Raw genomic sequence first — 12,797 nt, forward strand, 5'->3', positions numbered from 1 at the left:
TCAAAGAGCACAGCCTTCGGTATGGATTGCATCTCAATGTAAAGAAAACAAAAATCCTCACCACTGGACCAATAAACAACATTCTTATCAATGGAGAAAGACCCCAGTGAGATGGATTGGCCAGCATCAATGGACTCAAGCGTGGCAACAATAGTGAGGTTGGCCCAGGATCAGACAGTGTTTTGTTCTGCTGTGCATAATGTCGCTATGAGTTGGTTCTGACTCGATGGCAACTAACAACTACAACAAAAGGGTTAAATGCATGGAAGTTGAATGTCTCGATATAAACTTCAAAATACAAAATAAATAAATAGATGCATGGATAGATACACAACTGAATGGGTGTAGGAGGGTGAGTGGGAGTATACCCATGAATATATACCAAGAAAGGATATTTGTACATATGTATGGTGTCCGCTGTAGGATAAACACTTGACCGCAAGGTCAGTTTGAACCACTAAGTTGGCAGTTCAAACTCACCAGCCACTCTTCAGGAATACCATACAGGGTTGCTATGAGGTGGAACCGACTCAACGGCACTTAACTATAATAACATTTACCTTTACTGCAAATATATCCATGAATGTTGTGGAGTATATAGGGGACAAAGTTAAGGAAACTTGTTAGATAAAACCACACCTTAGGGGAATGAGTTTCTGGCCCTGGGGGCTCAGGATCATGATCTCAGGGGACACCAAGGTTAACTGGCGTAATAGAATCCACAAAAACAATGTTCTACATCCTACTTTGGAGTCCTGGTGTGGTGCTATAGGATACAGCACTGGACCACATGGTCTAGTTGAACCACAAAGTCGACAGTTCAAACTCAACAGCTGCTCCTTGGAAACCCTGTAAAAGGTCACTATGAATTAGAACACTTAACAACAACAATAACAACATCCTACTTTGGTGAGTATTAACTGGGGTTGTTAAAGTTGGTGCATGGCCATCTAAGGTGCAACTATTTCTTCCTGTCTGGAAGAAAGATGAATGAAAAAAAATTGAAGTTGCATGGAAACAGTAAGTCCACTGAACTAATGGACCACATGAACATGAGTCTCCACAACCCTAAGACCTGAAGAACTAGGTGGTGCTCAGCTACCACTGTTTTGAAAGGGATCAATTAGGAGGTCCTGGATAGAGTGGGAGAAAAAAAATACAAAATTCAAAATCGTTTAAAAAAAAAAAAAAAGGACCAGGTTTACTGGTTGGCTAGAGACTGGGGGAACCCTCAAGACTATAACACTTAATCCCCTTCAGGTCTGGAGATGAACTCATTCCCATGCATCAGTTTTCAGCCAAACAGTAGACAAGTCTATGAGAGGAGCAATAACACCAATGAGGTAGGCACATCTTAGAATAATTAGCCATCTGAGATCAAAAGGGTGACATATACCTAAAGACAACATAGAAGAATTAGGAAATAAGGAGGAATGGAAACAGAAAATACAGGGAGGAAGCAGAATAAGTGATATTACATTGTATGATTGCAATCAATTCATTGAAACAAAGTGTGTATGAATTGTCAAATGGAAAACTGATGTGCTCTATAAAACTTCACCCAATTCACATTAAAAAGTTTTATATATGTGAGTAGGTGTGTATGTGTATGTTGAAGTTCTGGTACTGTTGGAGATAAGATTTTCTTTGTTATGTTAATTATATTTTACCAAAGTAGGATGGATTCTAAACCTAATAACTTTTAAATTATGAAAAGAACAGATCACACACACATGCACACACACACATGGAAGACAGATGCCATGTCATGATCACTAAGGAATTAAGGAAAGCCCCAGGCTACTCACAAGGTAGAAATTCACATGGCCAAGACCCTGATTTGGACTTCTAGCTTCCAGAGCTGTGAGAAAATAAATTTCAGGCAATGCACCCACTTGTGGTATTTGTGTTAGAGCAGCACTAGGTAACTAAGATACATACTGTATGATTCCATTTACATAACAATCCTGAAATGATGACCTATAGAAATGGAGAACAGATTAGTAAATTGCCAGAGGTTAAAGGCCTGAGGAGGTGGAAGGGGAAATGGGTGTGGCTATAAAAAAGCAGCATCAAGGATCCCTGGGTGATGGAAATGTTTTGTACCTTGATTGTATCAATGGCAATTTCTTGACTGTGTTCTAGTTTTGCAAGTGTTTACCATTAGGGAAAACGGACTCTAGGGTGCACAGGATCACTTATTATTTCCTACATCTGCATGTGAATCTACAATTATCCCAAAATAAAAGCTTTAATTTTATAAAAGAAGGTCAGACCATGGGCATAGAACAGATTATTGTCAGCAATCAGTCCTGGTGTGGCGCTGTAGGATAAGCATAGGCTACAAGGTCGGCAGTTCAAACCCACCAGTCACTCTTCAGAAACGTTATGTTGTTGTTATTTTTAAGTACTATAAGTTCAGTTCTGACTCAAGCAACCCTGTATAGCATTTTCAAGGAGTGGCTAATGAGTTTGAACCACCAACCTTGTGGTTCAAATTGACCTTTTGGTCCAGTGATTATCCTATAGAGCCATACCAGAGCTCCTCAGAAACCCTATACAGGGTCACTATGAGTCAGAATTAACTCAAGGACACTTAACAACAACAGAATTTTCAAATTTCCCTTCGTTGTCTCTCTAGGTCTTTATCTGGCTTCTTATGAAAGTGAGAGCCCAGAGAACCAAACAGAAAAAGAGAGATGGAAATCTCTAAGGTATGTCTGTGCTCCAGGCAGGGCTTGAGAATGGTGGGGGAAGGAGTGGAGACAGTCCAGGGCCAAAGGGCCTCAAAGATTCCCAGTTGTCAGTTTCCTGGGGGGTCTGGCCAGTCCACAGGGACAGGATAGCATCAGATCAGGGCCATGGGGTGGAGAGCAGGGAGGAGTTTAGAACCACAACCTCCCCAGGGCTGATGGCCATCTCTGTGGGGAGTCAAGCTATGTGTCCCATTCTGTATTTTTATGTCAGAAAGTGAGACACACATCACCCCTTCCTTTGTTGGGCATGTGAACACAACCAAGCACAGGGCAGAAGCAATCCCCAGCAAAGGTTCTGAGAACTAAGTCCAAGGGGGTTGCAGAACTACCCTTGGAGGTGGGAGTATGTGATGAGAACATAGCAGGGGCTGTGGGCGATAGGAATTATCACCACTCTCTGGTCCATTTGACATTGCAGGTCCTCTATTTTGGGAAAGACATGAGAAGCACCAAGCTGAAAGAGGAGGAAGAGATGGAATCAGCTGAAGCCTTTTGCAGCCCTGCCTCCATGGCCCCAGGGGGGCCGAGGGGTCAGCAGTGCCTCCCAACTTTGCAAACCATGATCCTGTGGCCTCATGGTCCACCACAGTGGCCATGTGGGGCGTGGGAGACCTTTTGTAACCTTAACTCTGGGAAGGTCCTGGGCCTGCAACTCGACATGTACGGTGCACGTGCCCAGAGGTCACGTTGCTAGTCCATTTGTCTATCCTTGGCAAGGACACAACGCTGCCCCCAGAGAGTTGGGCAACTACAACTGTTTGATATGTGCCATGGGGGCTGATGCACCTACAGTCTAGTCTGTCTCCTGGTACATCTGCAGCAACAGTAGATGCCATGGGGTGACATGAGACCTGCTCAGAGCTGCCTGTGGCCTCTGGCATCCCGCTGTTGGACCCCATCTGCCTCTCCCAATGGGCTTGTCTCTTGTGTACCCTTCCCCCAGGTTCTGCTGGTATTAGGGGACGGCTTTCTAGTGGCCAATGACAAACAGGTTAGCAGGACATATTTGAGAAATGGATTAGATAATGTGTACATTACAGTCCTGCCGCCCAACTCCGTTGTATAAACACATATTTGTACATCCTTGTATACTACATCCACACTGTGTCTCTGAGCCTGGGGGGAGCTTCTGCTGGGATGTGGGATCATTTCCCAATGCAAGTCCAGGAATGTGGTAGCCGTGGTCCAAGACAAAGTATGATGACTGTCTTTGCTCTGGAGACCCTGTGTTGTGCTGGCAGTGCCTGTCAAGTAGTAGGTGCTCAATAAATGTTCGATGACTAGATGCCTCTCTTCTCGGGTGGGGGCTTGGGCACTGTGAGACTCCCCCAATGGAGCCTCCATGCCAGTATCTGTATCAGTAAGTAAACAGATTAGCTGGTATGTGATGAGCTCTAGCCAGGAAGTCAGAGAATGTACCCTACTCCTGGGGCTTCAGGGCCTGCTGGGCAGAGCAGAGGGGCTCATTGGGAGTGTACCCTGACCAGCTCCTGGACCCTCTTAGTACGGGACTTGGCTAAGGTACGGCCACCAGCACCCCCAGGTCCTCACCTGGCTCAGAGAATTGTGCTTGGGTGACTCCAGGACCCCAGCAAGGCCCAGAACCACCATCAGCCATCAGCCCAGCAGAGGCATGGACACGCTGTACTTTAGGGTGGAAAGGAATATGCTCTGCATTTAGAGCAGCCCACCCTCTATCCTCCGGTTTACCTCAGAGACTGCAGAGTAGTGCAGGCAGGCAGTGGCAGAATAGGAACCAGACTTCAGCCAGATCTGAGACTCCACCCCCCCCCCCCACCCCCCCATATCACACCACAGACAGCTTCTGGTCAAACCCAAAAAGACTTGGGGATACCCAGAGCTGCCTAAAACTACTTCCACCAGCCCTGTCCCTGCTTCATTTCCTGGCATTTCCTTAAGACGACACTGGATAGGAAGGAGCTGGTAGTATAGTAGGTTATAAGTTGGGATGCTCACCCAAGGTCAGCAGTTCAAATCTACCAGGCACTCCACTTGAGAAAGATGAGGTTTTACAGCCTTGGAAACCCTATACAGGGTCGCTATGAGTCCGAACTGACTTGATATAATACAACCACCACATTTAATAGGATACTCTGCATACGTCAGCAGATACTGTCCCTGCCTACCAGTCTTACTGTGGGCAGCCTGTGATGGCACAGAAGGAGTTAGGCACAGCTTGGAGACCCATGCCAACAGGTCAGGACTGATAACCACAGAGCTTTAGGAGGCCAAGACAGGGCCTGGTTCCAGCAAGAGGAGGCCATCCCCCATCCTAGCCACAGGGACAGGACACACTGGAGGCTCCCAGATCATCCCAAGGGCCCAAAGCCATGACATTTACCTGGCTCAGTGTCTTGAGCGCCTCTGTGGGGAAAACCCAGAATCCTGAGCTTGCGAGGTAGAAGGTGAGGGGCTGGGGCAGCTGAGTACCATCTTGTGGACCCTCACCAGCCTTCACCCCGTCATGTAACTCCTCACACAGATCCAGGAACCTGGTACTCACACCAGTGCCAGCCCCCAAATGCCTCTCGCAGCCTCCTCCACCCTCCACACACAGTGCAGTGGCTGCCCTGGCTCAGTCTTCTGTGATCACAGCAACCTCCTCTCTGACCATAGGGATCTGGAAAGGATGCTGAGAAAGCAGTACCTGGCCTGCAGTATCAACACTTTGTTCTTGTTAAATGCTCTCCAGTTAGTTTTGACTCATAGCAACCCAGTAGAGGGTTTGCAGGGAGTGGCTTGTGAATTTGAGCCACCTACTTTGTGGTTCAAACCAACTTTGCAGTCCTGCGCCTATCCTACAGCACCACACTAGAACTCCAATAGCAACACCTGTTGTTAAGTGTCATCAAGTCAGTTCCAACTCATAGCGACCCTGTGTAGGGTTTCCAAGGAGCAGCTGGTGGGTTTGATCTGCAGACCTTGTGGTTCAAGTCCAGTGCTTATCCTATAGCACCACACCAGGAGTCCATAGCATCACTGATGGTGGTGCTGTGGAGTCGGTTCTGACTCATCACAACCCTGAGTAGGGTTTCCAAGGCTGTATATCTCGACAGGAGCAGAAAGTCTCATCTTTCTCCCATGGAGCAACTTGCTGACCTTGAGGTTACCAGCCCAACTTGTAACCACTATGCTACCAGAGCTCCTAAAGGGCAGGAACAGGCCCTACTGACCCAGGCCAAGCATATGCTGTTCCCAAGGCCTGGCATACCACTCCCTACCCTGCCAATCAAGCCGGTGCTAGTTCAGAGCCCCTTCCTGGAAAGTGATTCCTGATTCTCTCCTCCACTCCTTCCATCTGTGGAGTACCCAGTAGTTTGCCAGCCCCTGTGGTGACCCAGGCACAGTGGGTATCACGGGAGGGTGAAGGTGATGTCTGGTCTCTCTGGGACTCACTCACAGCTGAGTGAGGACTTTTAGCAGCCCACAGGGCCAAGGGGCTCAGGCTGAGTGGACTTGCATGAAGGGTCAAGGAAGAAGCTCTGCGCAGCTCTGAGTAACAGGAACAATGCAGCCAGAGGAGTGCCATCACCCAGTAGCCTTTAGGTGGGGCTTGTTATGTAGCCTCAGAGGCCAGAGAGGGATAGGCTTTGCTCACTCCACACAGCTTGTACCTGTGTCGTGTCCTCCATGCCCCATGCCAGGACTCTCAGTCTTTCCTACTGAGGTTCTTTTGTCCATCCTGCCACCCTAGACTCAGTCCCTATGGCCTCCATAGGGCATCACCTGCTGGGAGCCCAGGTACAATGGTCCCAAGGGTCTGCAAGGCATGTGACAGCAGTACAAGTGGTGCCCAGAGTGAAGCCCACGAGGTTGGCCCAGCACCTGGTAAAGAGAACTCGTGACATGCAAGTGAGGGTTTGATGCTGCCAGGCTCTGGCCATGCCACAGGTAGCTGGGATCCCAGGGAGACCAACTTCCCCCATTGTACCCAGGAGGTCAGGGAAGGGTCATGGATGTCTCTTTCCTTTATTGCCAACACTTTCCTCTCACCTCTCTAAAGTGGGGGCAGAAATGTTCTGATGGGGTGACTAGGAATCAGAGTGGATTTATTTTCACATAGTTGCTTCTGTGGGTCATATGAAGCCCCTGCCCCAATTTCTTATGTCACAGGGAACCTCCCCGCACCATCAGCAGTTTCTTGGATAAGGGTATCTCTGCTAAGGTCAGCCATCTATGCCTTTAACCCAGCCATATCAGGCCTTCTGTACACACCTGTTCATCCCACCTGGCAGCCCTTCCAGGCAGCTCTCACAGGCTCAGCCACAGGCCCCTTCCCCTAACCTAAATGGACAGATTGCCACTGATGTAGTCCCTGCCTTCAGATGTCCCAGGTGGATCTCTGACCTCAGTCTTCTGCACCCTCCCATACTTCAAGACTCATATGAAGCAAGCACACCCAAGAGGTTAGGAGCTGAGTAACATGCTCTCAGTCAAGCACCACAGTTGTGATGTGCTGCAGATGGGACCTTCATTTCATTGTTGTTGTTGTTGTTAAGTGCCGTCGAGTCGGTTTCAACCCATAGCGACCCTGTACAGGGTTTCCGAGGGTGTAAATCTGTACAGGAGTAGAAAGCCTGATCTTTCTCCCACGGAGCAGCTGGTAGTTTTGAACCGCTGACCTTAAGGTTCGCAGCCTGGTTCGTAACCACTACGCTACCAGAGCTCCTATTTCATAGGCTAAAGCAAATGCTTACTATGAGTGCCAAGCCCCAAACCAAGTGCTTTGCATGCAGCAAAGCAAACCCCATAAGACAGGGGCTATCACTACCCCATGAACAGTGACTGAACACAGGCTCAGAAACCAAAGCCACTTGTTCAAGGTACTTTACTCATAGGAACAGAGCCTAGACTTAACCAGGGTTCATCTGTTCCTTGACAGTATGTGGATTTTACTCAATAGCGCAGTCCTGCCGACTGGAGAGCCCTGTCAGATGTCCCCCCGATGGAGGAGCCACACCCGAGTCTAAGTGAGAGACTGGTGTGTTCTGGTGTCTGCATGCCCGCCTGACTGTTGGCATTAAGGCATCACCTAGGTAACAAGATTAGAGCAGTAAGTTAAGAAAATTCATCAAAGTACACTGAGAAGCAACTTCTAGAAGTTAAGAGGAAAACTAAGGAAAAGTGATACCCCAGAAGTTGATGGAGGGTCAGACTTATGGCAAGATGGCAGACTAGACAAACACACTACCCAGACCCTCTACAACAAAGATACAGGAAAACAAATGAAACAGATACAGAGGACAATCCTGGAACCCTGAGCTTCAGAGAAAGGGTTAGAGAAGTGGATTGAATGCATACTAGGAGGAGACACTGAGCAGGGCTGGTGAAAGAATGTTGACTGGTGAACAGACTGCCCACCAGACATGGCACAGCCATCTTGAACTTTTTCTAGCAGCGTTGGAGAGACAGACAGATGATGGCCTGATGGTTCAAGTTTCACACTGACAACAAAAAGGGTGTGATTCCTTCTTGTTCCCCACAGTCCCCTGAAGAGCACAGTTGTGGCCAGCCCCCACCTTCATCTACCCCCACAGTAGGCCTTGCTCTCGGAGAGTTTGGCTATGAGCCAGTATGAGGTAGGGACCTCTGTGCCACCTTGGCTCTACCCTAGACCTACAGAATCCACACAGCTTCCAGACCAGAATTACTATAGCAGGAACTCTCATAATCAGCCACCCTGTCCCCAACTGCCCACTGGTTCTGACAGACACTGAAACCAACAACCTGAAGGGCCTCCACGAACTACTTCTGGCGTGGGTGCCCTGAACATAGATAATACCTGAGCCAATAGGAACTACATCTAGGACTGAGATCTCAGCTGTCACATCCTTCCTCCACCCATCTCATGAGCTCCTCGACTTGTAGAGTTTTCTTTTCTCTGTGTCCAACTTGTTTTTAATTTTCCTTTCATTGTTATTTTTGTTTGCTTATTACTTCTTCTCCTTCTTCCTCTATTTCTCTTCCCTTGATTTTATCCTTTCTATCTTGCTTTCAGGAGCTCTGGTAGCGTAGTGGTTATGAATCAGGCTATGAACTGCAAGGTCAGCAGTTTGAAACTACCAGCTGCTCTGTGGGAGAAAGATGAGGCCTTCTGCTCCCGTAAAGATTTTCAGCCTCAGAAATCCTGTTCAGGGTCACTATGGGTCGGATCCGACTCAATGGCACTTAGCAACAATCTCGCATTCATTTCCCCTTCTTTTCTTCTGCTTCTCATTTCTACCCTCTTCTTTTTCTCCTCTTGGTTTTTCTAACTACTCTCTAATCTTTCTCTTTTCATTTTCCTTCTCTGTTTTTTGTTTTGTTTTGTTTGTTTCCTTTCTTTTTATTTTCTGTTATTTTTCTCATGCCCAGCTCTATTTGCCTGTCCCTCATTTCTCTTTATAGTTATTATATTCTTTTTTCTTATTGCTGCCTGTTTTTATTCTTTTATCTCCTTTATTATATTTTTATTTCACTGGTATTTGCTTGTTTGTTTGATCGGTTTTATTTTCCTGTGTCTGTCCCAGATGACAGAGGACAGCAACTGCACCCAACAGCTCAGCCACAACTACATCCTCTGCAGCTCCATCCACAGTGCAAGGCGAATACTAGCTCCTATACCACCAGATAAAGAATAGATATCAGTCAACACCAACCAAGCCCACCCTAAACTGAGCTGCACATATGTGAATTGAAAATGGTGCACACATTTCCATACTCTAACTACACCCACCAGAAGGCAGTTGGTAGGAAAGTAGGAACACACCAACACCCAATTAAATACAAATACAACAACTATCAATTAAATACAAATACAACAACACTGCAATGTCTCCAAGACAACAGACTATTTTAGGTCATAAATAAACACAAGAGAGTGGCTCAAATAAATGGCTAAGATACAGAGCCAGAAAGTTTCTGAGGAATAAAAGGTAACAGAACTACCTGAGAAAAAAATTCAAAAGAATGATTTTTAGGTACCTTCAAAAGATTAACAGAAAGATTTAGGATAGCAAGGAGAATACAGGAAAAACTTAAGAAGAATTTAGGAAAATAATACAAGAACAAACTGTCAAAACAAATGCAATTTTTGAAACAAAATGAAGCCTGCACTGAGAAATACAAAAGATTAATACTAATATTTCAGAAATGGGCAACACTTTGAAAGGGCAAAGGTGTAGATTTGAAACAATGGAATCCCAAATTAGTGAGCCTGAAGATAATCTTTCAATATTAATATGCTAGAAGAACATCAGAGAAAGAATGAAAACAAAACAAAACAAAAACAGAAGAAAATCTGAGGTTCATGTGAGACACCATGAAAAGAAATAACGTAAGGATGACTGGAATTCCAGAACAGGAAGAGACAATAAAAACTGACAAAGAGTTGCAAAAGAAAACTTCCCTAACATCATGAAAAATGAAAAGATAACCATTCAAGAACGTGAACAATCCCAAACAGGATAGACCCCCCCAAAATAAAATCACTAAGACACATCATAATCAAAATTTCCAAAACCAAAGACAAGAAAAGAATTCTGAGAGCAGCTCAGGAAAAATGAAAAATTACCTACAAAGGAGAAACAATTAGACTAAGTTCTGATTTCTCATCAGAAACCATGTAGACAAGAAAGCAAAGGAATGGCATATGCAAAAGTCTGAGGGAAAGGAAAAAATGCCAACCAAGAATCATGTACCCAGAAAAGATGTCCCTAAGATATGATGGTAAAATTAAGACATTTTCAGATAAACAGAAATTAAAGGAATGTATAATAACCAGACCAACTTTACAGGAAATACTAAAGGTTGTTCATTGGACTGAGCCCCAATAACAGCAGACAACAACCTCAGCTTTACATACCTGAAAACACCACCCAGAACTCAATCCAGATTTAAAAAAACATCGAAAGTAAAACAAACCTACAAGGCTGAAAATAGGGAACCAGAAATATTAATTTATAATGAAGTCAACTACAAAGCAAAAAGAGGGAATAGTATAGATACAGAGCTTCCAGATAACAAGGAAGTCAAGTCTATTTCAAGATAAAACAGACTGTTTTAAATGCAGGGGAGGGTTATTAAATTAAGGGTAACTCCAAAGAAAATCAACACATTTTCGCATCAAAATAAAAAAGAGGAAAATCAGAAATATTTAGTAACTACTAACACATCAGAAATGACGTTTGAATTAGGTTTTTAGTCTTGATTTTTGGTCTTCCTTCTATCTTAGGGAACACTTTTTCTCTTTGTGCCTCACTCTACAAGAGACAGCAACTGTGGTCATACAACCAACCTACAATTGCACCCTGTAAAACTCCACCAATGGGGCAAGAACCAATACCAACTGCTATAAGCCAGAGCAGTGTCTCCAACCAACACCTTCTAAAAACACTCTGAATTGAGCTGTAAGAGCAGTGAACAGAGAGCTCATATCCTGATCACAGCTATCAGGAGGCAACTGGAGTGTGCTAAAGAATACACCATCATACATTCACCTAATTAATACAAATATAACAACACCACCATTCCTAAAAAGCAGAAATTTTCTGCTCATGTGCAGAAACAAAACAGAGTAGTTCAAACAAATGACCAAGAAGAGCTAGGAATGGCATTGGAGAGTGAAGAGGCATTGGAATTGTCTGAAAGGGAATTTAGGAAAATTATATTGAGGTACATCCAAATGTTCCACAGAAAGGTCGAGGAATATAATGTAGAAGTCAGAAAAGCACTACAGGAACAACTGGACAAAATAGATATAACATTGGAGAAAAAAGCAAAACCTTCAAAAAGAGATCCAGAAGATCAGTGCTAAAATATCAGAAATGGACAATACGCTGAAAGGGTGAGGAGTAGAATTGGAGAGACGAAAGCCAGAATCACTGAGCTTGAAGATAAATATCTCAATACTGTTAATATAGAAAAACAAGCATAAAAAAGAATGAAAAGTCTGAAGAAAGCCTAAGATTCATTGGGACAACATGAAAAAGAATAACCTGAGGCTGAGTGGAATTCCAGAACAGGAAGAAACAAAGAAAACCACAGAAGAGATAATCGAAGAGCTGATGGAAGAAATTTTCCTTAACATATTGAAGGATGAGAAGATAAGCATTCAAAAAGCTGAACGAATCCCAGGAAGGGAATATAAAACTACAAAGCATCTCAGATCACAAAGCTATAAAATTAGAAATCAACAATAGGAAGATCAAGGCAATAAAATCAAATACATGGAAACTGAATAACAAACTGCTTAAAAGCTACTGGGTAGTAAAACAAATAAAAAGTGAAATTAAAATTTTTCCAGGAATAAATGAGAATGAAAACACAACATACCCAAACCTTTTGGACACAACAAAAGCTGTGCTGATAGGACAATTTATTGCAATGAATGCACACATCCAAAAGGAAGAACCAAAATCAACTTATTAACACAACAATTAGAAACAGACCAGCAAGGTAAACCTACAGCCACCAGAAGAAAAGAAATAATAAAGATTAGAGCAGAAATAAATGAGAAAGAAAACAGAAAAAATATAGAAAAAATCAACATGACAAGAAGTTGGTTCAATGGAAATATTAATAAAATTGACAAACCATTGGCAAATCTAACAAAAGAAAAGAGGGAGAAGACACAAGTAATATGCATAAGAAACCACATGGGTAACATCACAACAGAACCAATGGGAATAAGAAGGATAATAACAGAATACTATGAAAAGTTGTACGTCAACAAATTTGAAAATCTAGAGGAAATGGATACATTTTTCGAAAAACATGACCTACCTACACTTACACAAAGTGAAGTAGAAAACTTGAACAGATCTATAACAAAAGAAGAAATGAATCAGGTCATCAAAAAACTCCCAACCAAAAAAAAGTTCAGGTCCAAATGGCTTTACTTGTATTATCAAACATTCAGAGAAGACCTGTCACCAATTCTCCTCAAACTATTCCAGAATATAGAAAAGAATGGAAAACATCCTAATACATTTTACGAAGCAAGCATAATCCTCATACCAAAACCAGGGAAGGACTAAAAAA

At 44.0% G+C, this 12,797-nt stretch overlaps 1 protein-coding gene across 1 annotated transcript in view; it reads left to right on the forward strand.

The window, feature by feature from the left end:
- Nucleotides 1-12,797, forward strand: part of RASGEF1C (RasGEF domain family, member 1C) — a 142,636-nt gene that overhangs the window by 49,966 nt on the left and 79,873 nt on the right. The gene's annotated exons all lie outside the window — the stretch shown is intronic.

Source organism: Chrysochloris asiatica, unplaced genomic scaffold, assembly GCF_000296735.1.
Source record: "Chrysochloris asiatica unplaced genomic scaffold, ChrAsi1.0 scaffold00279, whole genome shotgun sequence".
In the NCBI taxonomy this organism is placed as follows: Eukaryota; Metazoa; Chordata; class Mammalia; order Afrosoricida; family Chrysochloridae; genus Chrysochloris; species Chrysochloris asiatica.